Genomic DNA, 18837 nt, shown 5'->3' with positions numbered 1-18837 from the left:
ACGCCAATCACTGTTTGTTTTATATAAATACAAGTCCTATCCTCACTGCTGAACACCAATGTTAGAAATTGGATCGCTGGTTGGCAGTGGTTTGCACACTGTCCAAAGACGGGACCCTCACTCTAGTTAGGGTAAGTTCCACCTTCAGAATAACCCATGCTCATCCCCTTGGTAACTTGGCAAGACAGTCAGGCTTGTCCTTAGAGAAAATGTGTAAAGTATTTGTACACACACACACACAGCAATACAGTGAAAATAACACAAACGGACTCCACAACCATTTAGAAAAATAGCCAATATGTATCTGATCAAAACAAGACCAAAATGACAAACCTCCAACATACATGAATCAAAATACTAATTCTTAAAGATTAAATGCAGTTATAGTACTTAGAAACACAATAGCTCCAACTGGGGCTATAACAAATTGCTTGACTGAGTCGAATCTCAAAGCTCGGAGCTGACCGTGATGGAGCCCCTGCCAGCTACAGTGTTATGTAGACTCTGGTTACAGTACCTTGGAAACGATGACAACCCAAACACGTTGAGAGGTGCTGGGGAGGTGAGGCACCGCTGGGGCTGGTGCTGCCGGTTCCTTACTGTTGATGCAGGTCATTGGCATGTCGACGCTCAGGACATTGCTAGGCACAGGGGAGGTGCTGCAGCTTAGGCGGCGAGGCAGCGGTTATGCTTGCGATACGGGTCGATCAAGTGTTGAGAGTCAAGGCATGCAATGTCGATTTTGCAGTATCAATGTTACACGATGGGGCCATCAGGGTGGCAGCAGAGTATGAGTTGGGTGCTACGGTTCTTGGGACCCCCTCCTTGGCAGTTCTTCAGGGGTGCGGCGTCGGGCCTGCATTGAAAGTCCCAGGCGTTGCATTGAGCGGGGACCACAACTCTTTTGCAGGCAGCTCCATAATGTCAAAGAGCTGTGTCGGCTCCCAAGTCACACTCGAAGTTGATATGCTTATTTCTTCTTGTTGAATATAGCAACTCACGTCCAAGGGCCCAGAAACTGGATTTGGCACCACTTGGCAGAGTAGGGCTCTCAGTAGGAAAGTTCAGGTGCTGCAGGTGAAGTTTCTGATGGCCCTGAGACTTCCACCAGGAGGCAAGCTCAACTCAAGCCCTTGGAGAACCTTAGAAAGCAGGACGCAGAGAAGAAAATCCAGTCCTCTCACTTCCAAGACAGAAGCAGCAGGCAGCAGGCCAACACAACAAAGCAAGCAGCAAAGTGGCAGTCCCTACTGGCAGCACAACGAGTCTTCATCTTAACAGAATGTCCTCAGTCCAGAAGTGTTTTGGGTAGATGGTGTCAGAGGTCCAGTACTTATACCCATTTCAGTCTTTGAAGTAGACAAACTTCCGAGAAAGGTCTCTGTAGTGTACAGGACCCTGCCCTCCCTGGCTCTAGACACCCTGCGGGGGTGGTAGATACTGCTATGTGAGGGGACAGGCACAACCCTGTTCAGCTGCAAGTGTCAACTCCTCCCACCACTCTAGCTCAGGAAGACTCCTCAGTCTAGTAATGTGCCATCATGATATGAAGGGCACACATCCCCTCCCATATTCTAGGGACATGCAGAGGCATAGTATACAAGACATCTTGCAAGAATGGTTTTAGAAAGATATTTACATATTTTGAAAATGGTTCCATCAGCAAATCACATCCCGATACAATTGGTCTTCATTCAGCCACCCGGAAGACCAATTGTATCGGGATGCGATTCACTGATGGAACCAATCTCAAAATATGTAGATATCTTTCTAAAACCATTCTTGCAAGACGTCCCCACATATCTGAGAGATACAACGGACTTCATCAACAAAATAGAAGGTCAATAATTTAATCTTTTACAACAATGGCTGGTTTCCCTCGATGTGGTCTTCTTGTACACACCGATTCCCCAAGACGAGGCTCTACAAGTAATTGAGTTTTATCTGGAGACCAAAATACTACCCCACCGAGTTCCAACTAGATTCATACTACAACTAGCGGAGGTAGCACTAAAGGTGAACTACTTCAAGTCTGAAGATATATTCTATTTCCAAACGAAAGGAACTGCGATGGGATGTCATTTTGCCCCAGAGATATAGCCCACACACCAATAAATTCAAGCTGATCATCCTCAAGAATTGGCATCTTTTACTAAATTTGAAATACCTTCTCCAGCAACCACTACTTGCTAAGAAGAAGGATGTCAGCACTGGCCTACAGATTGTGCAGGCAGAGATTGCCCAGCCCAAGAAAAAGAAGGAACTAAGAGCACAATGGAACTTAAACCCACCGGTTGAAGGTCATCATAAGTGCGGGAACCGTTCAGTTTGTGAATCTACAATCGAGGGCTCTGAGTTCACAGACAACACCCATTGATGGACCTATAAAGATTTTTCCCATTGCAAAACAAGAAATGCTCATGCCAAAAAACCTACATTGGCAAGACACCCAGCAAGTTAACCAACGTATAGTGCAACATCGCTCAAGAATTAAAACAAAGGTAGTTGTAGCCCCAATAGTCAGTCATTTCGTGGAAAAAAACAGTAAGAAAAAACTGAAATGGACTGCACTTTGCTCAATCAAACCAAATCCACAGAGGGAGATATGGAGGTAGCCTTGCTACCTAAAGATGCTTATTTAATATTGAAATTTAATAGCGCTGTAAGAGGTCTGAACAAGATGTCAGAAGTAGCTAGGGCGTAACTACCTTGTCAAAGGATTTGTCAACACCTCATTCAAACTTCGGGCAAGTACCACATCGATCAAAGATGCAGGTTGATCAAAATTCCTTTGCTAAAGTAAACTGATGTAATGCTAGGGACCAAACATCCTCACCCGTCATTTCAGCAAACAGTACTTGAGTAAAGTCCACAAAATTGACACAGTGCTTATTCACTACAACCTCCAGAATGCTATTTCAGTAACATTAAGACCAGTGAAGCATAAATGACCAACAGACCGGAAGTAACCGTGATTGCTCCATCCAGTGAGAATGTGTCCACAGAGACGATGGTTGTACCACTGAAAAGTAAGTCGATTGACTACGCTCTCCCTGAATCAAAATCTCTGACTTTCAAAATGCACATTAATCTATGGTGGATGTCCCATCTGTTTCAGAATTTAAATGGAATAGTAGGGGAAACCAATCGGATCTTGATCGGTTTATACCTAAATCCCTGGTTATGAAACAAGCCAAGAATCTGGGAAACAAGTTGGCTTCGGACAACAAAGAAAGTAAGACGGTTTCACGTTTGTCGTGACTGATTGCTTGTTTAATTACCAAAGTTTTCGAAGTGAGATGCTAAAGATGCTCATTCGCTTTTAGATTCCAGACGGGATGGTCAACGTACATGTGTCAAATTAAACGAGATTGAAGAAGTGTGCCCTTTCTATAACTTGAAGTAAAAGGAATAGACAAAAGAACAAGCAGGTACCATTAAGCGTTATAGGGCACTAAACCAAACAAAACACATTGAGAAGGATTGAGAAATTACTCACAAAAGTTTGCATTATTATTTTCTTATTTTTAGATTGTACTCAGTCAGAGCCCTGAAGAGAACCCCAAGAATATTATTGAGGCTTAAATCGCGTTGGCATCTTTTACCATTTGGGAAACATACACATAGGACAAGGATCTGCTCTAAGGGACTGGTCAAAATTCCAAAACCTTAGTTATGTGAAATTTTGTTCCCAGTGGATAGCAACTTCGCAAAGGATTGTATAAATTGTTCAAACAAATTATGAACATCATTGTTGAATTTGAGAAATTAATGACTGGTTAATACTGTTATTTATTTTCTACTGATTTACTTCTGTTGTAACTTCATTGAAACAAACAGTGTTGTTTGTTCCTGTTTGTGAAACTTTAATGAAAAAGAAAAAGTCAAAAGAAAAATACAGAATAATGGTTTAATTAATAACCAGGACTAATGAAATCTGTTATTGGCCCTAGTCTATTCAAGTAGACAACAGCAACACAAGTGGCAGGTTGATATTATGTTGTTGTATTATATTTAGGCACTATCTAGCTGTCGATATTTGTGCCTACCCACTTTGACATAATATAACTTTCTGAAAGTGGCGTTTTCAGACCTGCAATCTAAAAAACAACTACACTAAAAGATGGGTTTTTAAATTATGATTCCAGAGACACCAAACTCCAATTTTATATCAGCTCCCAATTGGAAGATAAACTTTTTCAAGAAAGTTCCAATGCTAACCTATAGGCAAGCTAGGCCTTGCTCTAGTGAAAAACGATTTTAGTCGTTTTTCACTACCAGAAAATGTAAAACCTAAACCCACATGTCCAACGTTTTTAAATACACTGCACCCTGCCCATGGGGCTACTTAAGGCCTACCGTATGGGTGCCTTACATGTAATAAAAGGAAGGTTTGGGCCTGGCAAGTAGATGTACTTGCCGAGGTGGCATGGCGGTTAAAAACTGTGCACACAGACACTGCAGTGGCAGGCCTCAGACATGTTTGCATGAAGGTGGCACAATCTGTGCTGCTGGCCCACTTGTTTCATTTGACTTACAGGCTCTGGGCATACCTTGTGCACTGTACTAGGGACTCGCTAGTAAACCAAATAGGTCAATAATGGATAAACCAAATGCCATTTTTGGAAAAGGGGGGTGGTGATGGACAGAGTTTCTGAATGATGCAGAATACTCTTACCAAGTCAATAGATCATGGTTTTAATCCATCACCGTTTTTTAGCTCACTGCACCATCCCAGCTCAGAACCTGGCTATATGCAAATTAGTCTGTTCCTGTCCCAGTGCATGATGGGAACAGGGCAAACCAAACTGCCAAGCCAATTCTTATACTGGGAAGGAATCAAGCTTCCGGGGACCGGTTTCTGGCATCACAGCCTTCTTCGGCCCGGCTTGCTTGAATCCTGATGTTGCAATGAGCAAGGGACTCACGTCTGAGTATACCCTCCCACACATAGTGTGGATAAAACCGATTTTGGAAAAGGAGGGTGGTGATGGACAGAGTTTCTGAATGATGCAGAATACTCTTACCAAGTCAATAGATCATAGTTTTAATCCATCACCGTTTTTTAGCTCACTGCACCATCCCAGCTCAGAACCTGGCTATATGCTAATTAGTCTGTTCCTGTCCCAGTGCATGATGGGAACAGGGCAAACCAAACTGCCAAGCCAATTCTTATACTAGGAAGGAATCAAGCTTCCGGGGACCGGTTTCTGGCATCACAGCCTTCTTCGGCCCGGCTTGTTGAATCCTGATGGTGCAATGAGCAAGGGACTCACGTCTGAGTATACCCTCCCACGCATAGTGTGGATAAAACCGATTTTGGAAAAGGGGGGTGGTGATGGACAGAGTTTCTGAATGATGCAGAATACTCTTACCAAGTCAATAGATCATGGTTTTAATCCATCAAAAATAAATAAACCAAATGCCATTACATTTTAGACAGGGAGCACTTGCACTTCAGCACTGGTCAGCAGTGGTAAAGTGCCCAGAGTCCTAAAGCCAGCAAAAATGAATTCCAGCACACAGACAAAAACAGGAGGTCAAAGGCATAAAGACAGGGGAAACCATGCCAAACGATGGAAGGTCTAACAATGGTGTCTCCTGCCAATGCTAGAGATGTCTGCTGGGCCAATGCACATCTCAAAATTTGTCAGGCTGGCTCTCCATCAGGGCGATAGAGCACTTCACTCCATTGCCCTGATAGAGTAAAAGCATGCACGACAAAGTTTAGATCAGGGTCCTAGTCTTTTAAGTCCCAATCAATGACACAACCACCAACTCAGGAGAGGAACTTTGAGAATCACAGTATGTCAGGCAGAGACCGACAGCAGGGTCCAATACCTCAGGAGCAGAGGACCTCAGGGGAGGCACGTAGAGACTCACAGGGTATCAGGCAGAGGTCAGCACCAGGGTCCAGGAAAAAGGCCTTTTGTAACTTGTTGTTTCCCTGTAGCCATACAGAAGATGAGCCAGCTGACCCATGGAGTCCACTTCTATGTCCTGAGTGCAAAGGGAACAAGTCCAGTTCTTAAGGGGTCTTCTCAGGTCACAGCGAGCAGGCCCAGTCCTCTCCTGATCTTCCACAGGTCCAGAAAGGTTTCTAAAGTGGGTGTCTGGAGGCACTAGTTAGTGACCTGAGCAAACTCTTACCAATGGGGTAAATGTTCCTGGGGCCAACCCTACTGGCTTTGGGCATTTTCAGTATTATGAAAATATTTAGCACACTTAACTTGGGCTCTGAAGGCTATAGGTGTGTGCGGGGAGTGTACTATAGTAATACTAGTGTCCCCCCACATCTAAAACTAAAATTCAGTTTGAGCTTGCCACTGTCCCCATAATAAACACAGAGATATAAGTCCATGAATTGCCTTGGTATTCTGTTCTCCGGTGTGCTCAAAAGGTTATATGTAAACCCAAAGACAGAAGTCTAGCAGGACAAAAGAATAGTCCTTCAACAAACAGACAATGATCCACAAGAATTGTCTTGGCTTTATGTTCTTTACCCTTTCAAGGGTGCCGCAAGTGTTATAAGTGAACCCAGCAGACCTGACAAGCAGGGTTTGAAACTTAAGCAAGATCTAGCACGGTTTTGTCAAAAAGGATTCTCATAGCCTCCACCCTACATATTCTGTGGGGTTCAGAGGAGTCATATCTGCAATTTCATTGTTGCTCCTGGGAGTCATTTTACACCTATCAAAGGCTCATTACTGGGCGGGAGAGGCTAGGGAGGAAATTAGCTTCCAGGAACTTCAGGAAGGGAAAAGGTAACTTTCAAAAAGTCAGTTTTCCCTAATATTTATTATAAATCTGATTTAATTGGAATTTTAATAACTAATTTAGTTACAATGTTAGTATTTTAATCTGTATTCAACATATGACAGCTAAGCCTGACACAGTGAAAATAGCTGTTGGGTACTAGTGAGCAAGAGGACAACTTAAAATTAAAATTCTTCATGTCCTAATTTTAAATACCATGCACCTTACCTTGTGGGATACAAGGCCTACATATTATTAATATTTAAAAAGGAGGTTTTTATCTGTCAAAAAGATTTATTTATACAGGTCGAATTTCAGTTTGTATTTTGCTACAATCACACTGCAATGGTAGTCCTGATGCCGTGTTTGCACTGCCACTGTAGTGGGTGACGCAGTAGGTGCTACAGTCCACTAGAAACATTTTATTTCCAGGCCCTGCATACATTTTGAACTATATACTCTGTGCTTATAGGCAAGGTTAATATACCAATTTAGAGTATTCCAATTTGAACATGTTAAAAGGGGAAGCACGGACACTACTCGTTAAGAGGGGTAAAGTGCACAGAGTACTAAATCCAGCAAAGAACAGGGTCCAGCAAAAGGTGAAATATTCCGGGTGGCCACATAGAAATAGTGAATTTCCTACATATCACAACTCCTTCATAATCAAATAGGAATACCACTACATGGTGCTCTAGTGATAGAATGCACCAGGGCTAAAGTTGCCCCAAGAGGACAAACAGTGGCAAATGAACCAAGAATCTTCCTAGGTTACCTGCTCTTTAGAAAAGAATGGTCGTACAAAGCTTAAAGTGTATAAGGGACTGTCGAGTCCAGATGATTAATAAACCAAAAATAATCTTTGGGATAATCCTAATGCAGATACAAACTAGCGAAAATAATATTAAATTCACAGTTCATATCTTTAAAGACTGGATGAAATTAACAAAGAAATGACACAACATAAGGAATGTTTGACTCATTCAAAACAAGCTACAAAAAGATATTAAAATGTTCAGGTATGAAACAATATCTCCTCATGTAACAGCTTACAGCACCACTCAAAAAGAATGATTATCAAAGGAAAGGCCCAAAAAAAGAGACCTATCCTGGTGAGTTGGTTGTTCAGTTTGGTTGAATAAAATAGTAGTGATGAGAACATCCCTAGGGATTTTGGTACATATGGACCTCCATTCCCACCCTCTATCTGTGCCATCCAGTTCCTGGTCTAACATATTTCAAACATTACTCCCAAGATTTACTTTCCAAGAGGTAGAGCCCCTTATTTAGGAAGTAGAAAAGGTTGGGGAAGGGCAAAACAAAAAGACAATGTCAGAGCACAGAAAAGAGCAAGATTATTTTGAAAAGCAAAGAGAGGGATGCCGAACCACGAACCAGAAAAGGCTAGACTTAGGGCCTGATTCAGATCTTGGCGCATCTGGTCCCGCTGCCTACTTGGTGGTGCGCCTGCGCTATTTAGATGTTGAAGGGTCCATGGACGAAAGACTGTCCGAGTGCTGCTGCCAACTCTGCCAGGATTTCCCACCCGCATTGACTGCGTCATAGGTAAAAGCGGCAGTTGGAGGGAGTCCAGCCAGGATTACCACCAGCCTAATCACAGTGTGCCTTTCAATTGGGACAGCTGTCGCGGGGATACCTCCTTAATTAAGTTGGTGGATTCGATGGAAAGGAGGTAAACACTTACCTTTTTTCTGTTTCCCACTTCCGTTTCCATCTTGAGCCCCATTGTCCAGGTCCGCCCTTTGTTGCTACAACTTGACCACAACACTAATCATCTGCGTTGTCGGCAGAATCAAAAGTACGTTTTTTACCGAAGTCTTACTATGAATCGTGTGTTAACATTTCATTTAGCCTTGTGTATTTTTACATTGCCCTTACATGCAATTTTATTCTTATGTTTAATGCATTAGTGTTCATTTTACAACTTATCATTGTAAACTGAACACACCTCTATTTACATTTTTCTTGTGGTGGTTGTGGGTGTTGTATTGTGACGCATGCGGGTGTACATACAATAGTGTATGTTTTATGTGTGCTCTGCTATATGTACAAAAAGGGGCATGACATATTACATTTATTTTTAAAGCACACACCACCAAATGTGTAGTGACCCATTATAAAAGTGGTACTTACAAGTCGCAACTCAACCAGGGACTCATTCCGTCAGGAAACCGCTGCTAGGACAATGCTTCATCTCAAAGTTGGGGTTATATAAGACAGAAGAAAACCGCAGATTCATCATGGTGTGACCAAAAGAAATTCAATATTTATAAAACAGAGCACGGTTTTATTAAATGTCATATTGCCTTACCATCTGAGCACCATCTAACTACATGAATATTGATTCAGCTAGAGAGACTACAATCATCTGATGATGGTAGAATAAACTGGTTACAAAAACAAAGGTTAACTATTGTAAATTGATGCTATACAGCAGGTAGTGGAAGAGACCATAAACATCTGCAACATTACTGTGTACATTTTGGAAAGTTTCTTCAAGAACAGCAAGAACAATGTCAATGGAAATAAACAAACATGACTGATTGACTGTGTGGAGCAGATATAATAAACAGTGAGCATGCAGGGTGAGACAACTATTTGGAACAAAATGACGTTGAGGCCTAACAGAGGCCTAGTTAGAATAAGCCAAGAAAATGCAATTTAACAAGTCACAATTGAAAAGCAATAACATCAAATAAGTGTACACATATTGATTCGAGTGTAGGTCAATATTCTGTTTGTTGTTAGAAATGCACACATTATATAAATGTACAAACACTCTTACAGTAGCCACAATCCACAAAAACAAAGAGAGAATCTCCTGTATCTTACATTTTTGAGACTGAGACACAATCACTCGAACATTTAGAGGTTTGATGAACGGGCTTCAAACATGTCCGAAAAATGACTTACTTGTGAATACCCCAAAACATCATAAGAAGAGCCAAAAAAAAGAAAACAACAGCGAGAATGTTCTAGTGTCCTATACCTTACCAACAAATGTTAAAATGGCGTGTGTTATTACCTTCTCACCCCTTTCCAATCATGTTATGACAATAATCACAAATCATTGGAAAATTCTTCGCACAAGTGTTAAAGGATGGCAACCTGCCCTATTTTCCTTCATCCGTGGAAATAAACTTGATAGACCTTCTGGTACACACTAGACCGCCCCTCTATAGAAGGCAAGCCCAGGGTTACAACTACGTTATGGAGCCTCCCATAAGTCATTGGGCATTATTCCTGTGGCAAATGCAACCCATGTCCTTTTGCTATAGCCACTGAGGGGTACATTTTCAAATAGTTTGCACTGGGTTAGCGTCACAAAAGTGACGCTGACCAGCACAAATGTTTTTTATGAATTTACTTTCCAGAGAAAAATTCGTTTCGCGTTAGAAAGTACCCTACAAGTAACTTTGCATTGATTTACTTAGCTCCAAGGGGGCGTTACATAGGTGGCACATGTGCGTTCCCATGCAACCATCCTTGCCTTTTGACGTGAAACCCTATCTACAAACAATTGTAGGCAGGGTTTAGCACCAAAAGTTAACGCCATCTGAAAGGAGGCGTTAAGAGGAAAACATTTTTTATTTCTCCTTTCGTTTCCTACTATGCATGCTGCTGCACTTGTCAGCACACATACATAGTGGGAAAAGTGTTTGAACTTGTCTAGGCATTATATTATCTACAGGAAAGGTACCCTTCCTAGACAAAACCTATGCTAGACTCAGGCAAGCACCTTAGTGTTATGGCGCTATGGTGTGTGGGTGGCTGAAATCAGCACCAGTGCTAGGGAGTGGGGAGGAGAGAGCCATACCTCTGTGAATATGGCACTCTCCTGCTACCTCCCTGTCACGCAAGGGCAGTGCAGCCTCTTTGGGGGCTGTGCTGCGTTGCTTGCCTTTTTTAAATCTGGCCCGAAGACTATTGGTCTGGGATCAGACAAGGTTTGGAAAATCAAGTCACACACCTATTGCAATAGGAAAATGTAATCTGCATGATCACGTGATCTTGTGAATTAAGAAATACTGTGGGAGCTGCAGGTTGCTGCTCCATAAATACCGAGTAGTGCCCTAAAAACATGAAGCCGACTACAATAACATTTCTATATATAAAAAGATCGCCCATAAAGAGGTCAGCAAATGGAGAATAACCACACATCAATGTCATTAATAAGATCCTTGTAATGCACCTATGCACACACTAAGTTTAGGCTGCTCTGTCCAGTGAGTGCATAGACAACGAGAATGTATATACAATGTACGATGTTATGAAGCAGGAGATGAGACCTGATGTATGGATTGCCTACATTTTTCACTATAGAAGCAACACTTTGAGGACGGCCTTACATTCAGTTATCACAGTTTTGCCCAAACAATGCAGACACAACCATATAGATGAAGTTGGGTCGCCTTGGAAACACGCCGTGAGTCATATCATCACATGAATGGACGCTGCTTGGCTACACGGACGGGCTCTGGTGCGCAGGCGCGCAAGATGCCTTCTTTGAAAAACCAGCACTCAGTGAGGAAATGCACACTGTCTATGGAGGAAGACTCGGCTTGTAGGTACGCAGGCGGGAGTCTCTTGGCGAAGGAAGGCAAACTCTCATTGAATTTAAGTAACAAACTTTTTTTCTTTAAGACTATGAAAGGCCATTAGCTCTGTATTTTCCTCTCCCATATTTCAACATCAGAGTGTGACCACATAGAGCTCCTCCTGTAACCCACTATAGGCCTCCAATGAATACCCCAATACGAGTAAGAATTCATATCTACTATCCTTTAATCAAAACTTCATGAGAGTGCCACAACTACTGATGGTATTTACATTGCACGTGTTTGCAGAGGGGTGGGTGTGAGTATTTTAGTGTACACAGGTTCACAGCAAAGAGGTATAACTGCTATGTGACTCAAGCCAAATTTAGCATCTATCGTTACAGGTTCCCATATTACCAGGCTACAAGTCCTAAAAAAAGAAGTGGGGGGACGCTGTCACCGGAAGTGACGTCATGAAAGGTGGCTTGCACCATCAGGCTCATTGCCTCCCTTCGCCCACCCCTTAGATGCCATTGAATCAGAGAAGCCAGTGCATGAGCAGCGTGCTGAGTGAGCTCCGATCTCGTCCCAGAGAGGCCAAAGAGTGAAGTCCAGCTTTTTGGCAGGGGGGACGGCGTCCACCAGGTAAAAACCTGGTTAAATAATTGGGGGGACGCCGTCCACCCGCGTGGTATCCGACTCTGCATATTACAAGGACTTCGCCAATGATGCAAATATAACAGTGTTATGCATGAGTATGTATGATTGTGACTGGGCCACCTGCACCAACACCCATTTAATCCTAACAGATCTAGTGTAGACAAAAAGCGTTGAGACCGTCTATAAGTAAGGCAGGTATCGAGGTACTGAGGAAAGCCGTGGGCCTCCTATGAGGCCTGTGAGATGCACCTGAAACATGTCAACCAGGGGGATGAAGGGCCACTAATTATCCTCATCATCCCCTTCTAAGAGGTTTTTAACATTGCTATAGATATCCTTAATTAAATAGCAGTGGGTAGTCTATAGACAATTTGATGTTTGGATGCTGATATCACCACAAAAGACATTCCCCTAAGATCTCCTTTCATCTTTAACACATCCACACCACCAAACATGTGTCCAGATATGAAGCAACCCAGCCACCGCTCCTCCAATAAGGCGGTGGAGCTCTGCCCCACTCCTTTTTAGCAGTGCAAAAAGGAAAAATAAAATGATAATAATTCAATGCTATTATCACTTCATTTTCTCGTACTTAGGCAGTTTTAATGGGCGGGGCAGGGCTGGGATGTCATCGCAGCCAGCAGGGGGAGGAGTGGTGAGCACTTTGTACTCATGAGAGTTTGGCGAGCCGACTTGGGCAGGCCAAACAATCATGTGCATTTAGCATGTTATCAACCCAGCTGTCTTGCACAGCCTGGTTGGAGAACATGCACAGGCTCCCAGTCCCTGTATGAGTGCCGAACCATGGTGCTCAGACCAATCATGACATTGCTGTTATGCTAGTGACAGCAGTGTCATGATTGGCTAGGGAAGTGTGGGAGCTTGGGTGCTTCCGGGAGCCAGGAACCAAGGGAGAACGGAGGAGGAAGAAGCAGGCAGCCAGCGTTCGGCCGGTAAGTCTTTTCTTTTTTTGTGTGTTTCTAACCCACCCCCGACCATTCCCTAGGAGACGTCACTGGACCAATCCAGTGATGAAGCATGCCTCCTAGGCTAGTGGGTGAGGATTTGCTTCCATTTATTTTTAGAAACACACACCATTTCTCAGAGACTATTTGCAGTTTTCAAAAGTAACGTTGAAATGTAAGAAAAATATATTCTTGTTTCCGGATGGTTGTATGGTCCTGGTAGCAGAAGCAGCCAGGCCCAAGTGCTGAGAGGGTCAGCCATGAAAGGTACGACTAGTTAGAGCAATTTGTGAGCCCTTGGGTATGCAGACTCCAGAATCGTGATTCCAAGTGGGAATTGTGGACAGGCACCCATCTTTGGGGCTGTAACCAAAAACTCTGCCCATAGCGGACTTCATCGCCATATCCAGGAGCTGTGCCCATAGCAGAATTTGGTATTGTGACCAAAAACTATGCCTATGGTGGTTGCCATTGCTGTATCTCAGAAGTGCATTCCTTTGTGCTCCTGTGGCCCCTTTCCTTATGGCAGTCACTTGCTATACATTGCCATGCAACCTATATGCAGATACAATGTTTACTGTGGGCCCCACTGGCAGCCAGTACCTGTGATTGCCGAAGCGCTTCAGACAGCGGCTCCTACTGCCCAACTCTGCCGCAGCCTAACCAGACTGACGGCTGATCCCACATCTGGTGCGTCTCATCCCATAAGCAGGAGTGAGCAGAGAGCCTTGTTGCTGATTCCCTCGCAGGCTGCAGAGAAAACACAGGAACCTTTATTGTGGTGAGACTGCTTTGAAGGGACTGTACTGAACTGAGAGCTATCGCTGCTCAATGGGGGCATTCTACACCTGAGCCTTGATTCATGCTGGATAGACATTCTAACCTTAGGAAGACTTGCCAAGATTCACAAGAGGAGTGGTGGACTTTATCCAGAGGCACTGTAGCCCAAACACCAGGGCATTGTTTTGTTCCTTCTAGTAATACCTGTGTGGTATTCCATTTTAAGAGTGTGCGCATTTAAGTACTTTCTTGTCAAAGTTAAGCACTAGGTTGGACAATCAGTTACTATGTTGTGGGTGTTTGTTGAGTTCTGAGCTTGAACGCCTCCTAACCCTCTCCCTAAGAAGCCTGTGACTGCTGGACTTGACTACCACTGAGAGTCAAGTGCTGAAGGGGTTGTACTTGGATGTGTTCGGAAAAAAGCAAGTTTACCTGCTCTGACAAACATTACTTTCAAAGAGTTCTTAAAAGGTGAACTTATAAAGCAATTGGGTATTTTTTTTAAGATACCCCTGTATCTCGAGCTACTGAATATTGTCTTTTGTCCTAAGCAATTCTGCCAACAATACCAAACAGGGAAGTTAACATCACAAAACCAGGTGAGAGGCCTCAAGTAAATTCCAAATTTGATTAATGTGTACCACTTATAGTTAAATACCCCCAAAAAGAGTCCACCACCCACTCTCACCTGCCTTGCCTTTCTGTTCAGAGCTGACAAACATCCCTTGCTGCAACAGAGATGTTCCCCAATTTAGTTGACAATGCCAGATCACTTAATTTTCTCAAAGACTGTGAACTCTAACAGGTCCTGCACAGTAAAAATGCAGGTACAGCAGCTCACAACCAACTTTGTTTGCTAAGAAACTTTAAATAAATCATTTTTTAAACTAATAGTCCAAGTACTAGTTCTATCCAGGCTGATTTAAGGCAACACTCTTCTAAAAAAAATCAAGATATGTAGGCTTGCCTCTCTTACAAAACACTGTGTATATCTACAAATCTCAGCGGGAAGTCTCACCCTCGACCTCCCCAGATGGACCCACATCACACTGCACCGCAAGAAGCCTCATTGGCTCCTGATCAAGAAGAAAAGCCAGTTCACGATGTTGTTCCCACACAGACAAAACCCTGCACAATGAAGGGCCAGCATACATCAACAAACACATGACCTTCCACCAACCGGCTAGACACCTATGATCCTCCTCCCTCTTCTTTGCAGACACCCCTTGGATCCGCCGAGGCAACAGCGGAGGACGCTTATCTTCACACCTGGCGGTTAATGCTTGGAATGAGCTTCCCCTGCACCTCAGGACCACCTCATTGCTCCAGGAATTCAAGAAAGAACTCATAACCTGCCTGTTCGAATGAACAAGATCACCACACAGCAGTTAGCAAATGAAACGCATTGAGACCCTCACAGGTGATTTGCCACGCTTTATAAATTCCTGATGGATTGGCATGTCTAAACTTTGGAACCCACCGTACTGACCAGTCATGACCTCTCCCCACTGGCTTTTGATTGAACCCAGGTGTATCGCTGCTGGCTTGCCATAAAAAGCCATTTGCAACAACACTGAAGTACCCATTTCTGAGAGCGGAAGCAAGTAAATGAAAGGCCACACTACCTTTACCTTCTCCTTGAGCGACCTCCCATGATGATCTGGGAGGAAGGTGAACAGATACCAAGCATGGCATCAAACGAAAGTCCCCTGAGTTGACTGAGACAACATGGACAGTGGTGGTCTGCACAGGTAAGAGCGGTGAAGCGGGGTGGGGAGGGGGGGAGTCGACTGACGATGGGCTAGGTAAAATTAAATTTAAAAAATCAATAAAACCACGTACCTTGTGCTTGCCCCATTGCGAACTGTCAACTTCCCCCACCAGGTCACACTGCCCCGGCCCCACCGCCACTGAACATGGAGCCACCTAAGAGACTCTCAAAATAACACCATCAATATATAGAAAAGCTTTTTAAAAATTCAAGCACAAAAAGCTCTAACCAGAACCTGGAATACAGAAACATGGGAATAAAGTACAAGGAGAGAAGACCACAATGAAGACGGATACTCAAACGTTGAGACACACAGAGGATCATAATTCAAACATTTAACTAAGAAACCAGTGCTGATAATTCCTTCAACACCCTGGAAATAGTAAATGACAATCTTGTATTTGCAAAACACAAAGAACTCAGTAACATGCTGGTTTGTCCTCTAATAACTAGGTGGTCCAAACTTAATATATTTTATTATTTATTTATTTATTTAAAACATTTATTAAGCGCACTGTCACCTTGCAGGCATCCTGGCGCTGACTGGTTCAGAACGGACGTCAGCAACTGGAGCGTGATCTTTTAGAGAGTTACCTTGGGAAACAGCCATGTTTTAATTTTTCTCCTAAACGGAGGAAGTTCAGAGATTTGCCTGATCTCGAGCGGGAGCAGATTCCAGAGTTTGACAGCAGCCACCTCAAAGGATCTGCCTCCAGCTCTGACCTTCCTGAATCTTGGTACCTTCACCAACTTGGCCGTGGAAGACCGAAGCTGTCTAGTTGGAGCGTACCAAGCAAATTTCGATTGCAGGGAGGCAGGATCTGTTCCGTGGAGAGCCCTAAAAACTAGGCAGAGGGCCTTAAAATGTATCCTCTGCCTCATAGGTAGCCAATGTAGCTTCACAAGGGCGGACAGCCCATGTGCTCTTCTCAGAAGCCCCAGAGCCAACCTAGCCGCTGTTGATTGGACCCTTTGGAGCCTATCCAACAAAAACTCAGGGGACCCCAACAAAAGGGCATTGCAATAGTCCAGCCTGCTGAGAATTGTACACCTTATCACTTGAGCTTGCGCTTGAGATGGTAAAAGTGGCAAGACTTTCCTCAAGGAACGTAAGATGGCAAAACAGCAGGCAGTTGTCTTTTTTATGTGGGTCTCCATACTAAGCCTCTGATCTAGTATAACCCCTAAATTACGGACTGAATCCACAGGCAGTACTTTGGTCCCAGTTTCCGGCGGCCAAAAGTTAACTAGAAATGGGTGGGGGATCTTATTCCCGGCGCTAAAGAGCACCTCCGTTTTACCAGCATTAAACTGGAAGGAGTTATCCTTTAACCATCGTGACGTATCACGCAGACAATTGTGGAAAACCTCCACAGATGTTGAGTCCTCATCCTCAAGGGAGAGGATCATCTGCGTGTCGTCAGCATAATTAACAATCCTGATGTTATACGATTTGATAAGTGAGATCAAAGGTCTAAGATACAGATTAAAAAGTATGGGACTAATTGCAGAGCCCTGTGGGATACCTGAGTGAAGGCCGATTGAAAAGGGGGTAGAGACACCGCCTGCTGCCGATCCTGCAGAAATGAGCGAAACCACAACAAGGCACCACCTCTCACCCCAGCCTCAGATAGCCGGTTCAACAAGATCTTATGGTTGACCGTATCAAAGGCGGCAGACATATCCAGCAGGATCAGAAACGCTGCCTGCCTCCTATCTGCACGCCTCTGAAGCTCATCCATAGCGGTGACCAAGGCTGTTTCGGTCCCGTGAAGTGGCCGGAAACCAAATTGATCATCATCTAGTAAATTATGATTTTCCAGATGTTTAGACAGGGTGGTGCTAACCATGCGCTCGACAATCTTGGCTGGAAAAGGCAGCAGGGAGATGGGTCTATAATTTTTAGAACAGTCCGGGTCTAGGGAGGGCTTTTTCAACAAAGGAGATATCACCGCCTTTTTCCACTGGGCTGGAACAGTACCAGTGGCAAGAGATTGATTGCATATAAGGCGGAGTGTGGGGAATAATTCCTCCTCATATTCTTTCCAAATTTTGTGTGGCACGGGGTCCAGAGGAGATCCAGAGGAAATCCCTCTGGCTAGCCCGCTAAATGCCTCCTTCGTAAAGAGTGGGAATTCAAGTAAGAGCTCCTTAGGTCTCTCAGCTGACCCAACCGACCCCTCCGTTAAAGACCTGAGTCTCATATTGAGAGAGGGATCAAGATCAGGAGAAACCTCCAAATCCTCAATAATTTTCTCAATTCTTTCTTTAAAGAATGTGGCAAGGTTCTCACAAAGATCTTGGGACGGGACAATTGCATTCTTGGAGCAGTCAGGGTTGGTAAAGCTGTTCAATATATTGAAAATGCTCCTGGAGCTGTTATTAGAGTTACAAATCAAGGAGGAATAGTAATCTGCCTTAGATTTCTTAATCATATTCTTATATTCCAGAACCTTGTTTTACCATACACCAATACTTATGTTCTCAGAAAGCTCTGATCTCATGGCAGTATTTCATAGAGGCACACAGGATCAATGCGACTGAACGAGACTCACAGTCCAGTCCCCTTAGCAGAGCGCAAATGCTCCAGGCCATCATGTGCCCATCCAACATTGTGATGAGGCAGAGCAAAGTGAAGCAAGGTCACCTCTGGCTGGAAACATCAACATTTTCCAAGCAGAGGATTCAATCAAACACCTTCTCCAGCACTGTACCAAGAATTGGGAGCACACTCCCCAGGCATAGTTGTTTGATGTAAAATGAATGCCTTTACCACGCAAGTCTTTACCACACATATGCCATTATCATGCATGCCTTTACAACGAAATGGTAAGTATATATCAGGTAAGTGAAACCTCTATTACATAAATACATATATATAATAGGCCCCCCTCTCAAGCTTTAAAAGGCCGAGAGGAGCCCCACCTATGGGCCAATTACTTTAAGGGAGGAGGAGGACGCATGCGCCCCCTCCCAGAGCCATTAATGGCCCTTGAGAGCTCATGTCCTGAAGCCACCTCACATGCTATGTCCCGTGAAGCCATCCCCTGGACATAGTGGTTTCCCTGCCTGCACCGACAAGGGCAGCGAAACATGTGTTTACTGTCACTTGGAAAGAGCATTTTCAAAACTCCCGCCAAGTGGGAGCAAACACAAAGTCCACTCCCAGCGAGCCGGAGCTTTAAAAATGACCCTACACGCTGGGAGCAGACTTTTGATCTGTTTTCCTGCCTGCAGTGATGTGGGCAGGGAAACAGATGAAAATATTGCTCCTGCTGCACGCATTGGTGGCTGTTCCCTGTTGGCAGGAGCAATGTTGGCTCTAGCTGCATGCAGGGAGCTGGAT

This window comes from Lissotriton helveticus, chromosome 1_1 (assembly GCF_964261635.1).
Source record: "Lissotriton helveticus chromosome 1_1, aLisHel1.1, whole genome shotgun sequence".
NCBI lineage: Eukaryota > Metazoa > Chordata > Amphibia > Caudata > Salamandridae > Lissotriton > Lissotriton helveticus.
Note: the sequence above shows the minus strand (reverse complement) of the source record.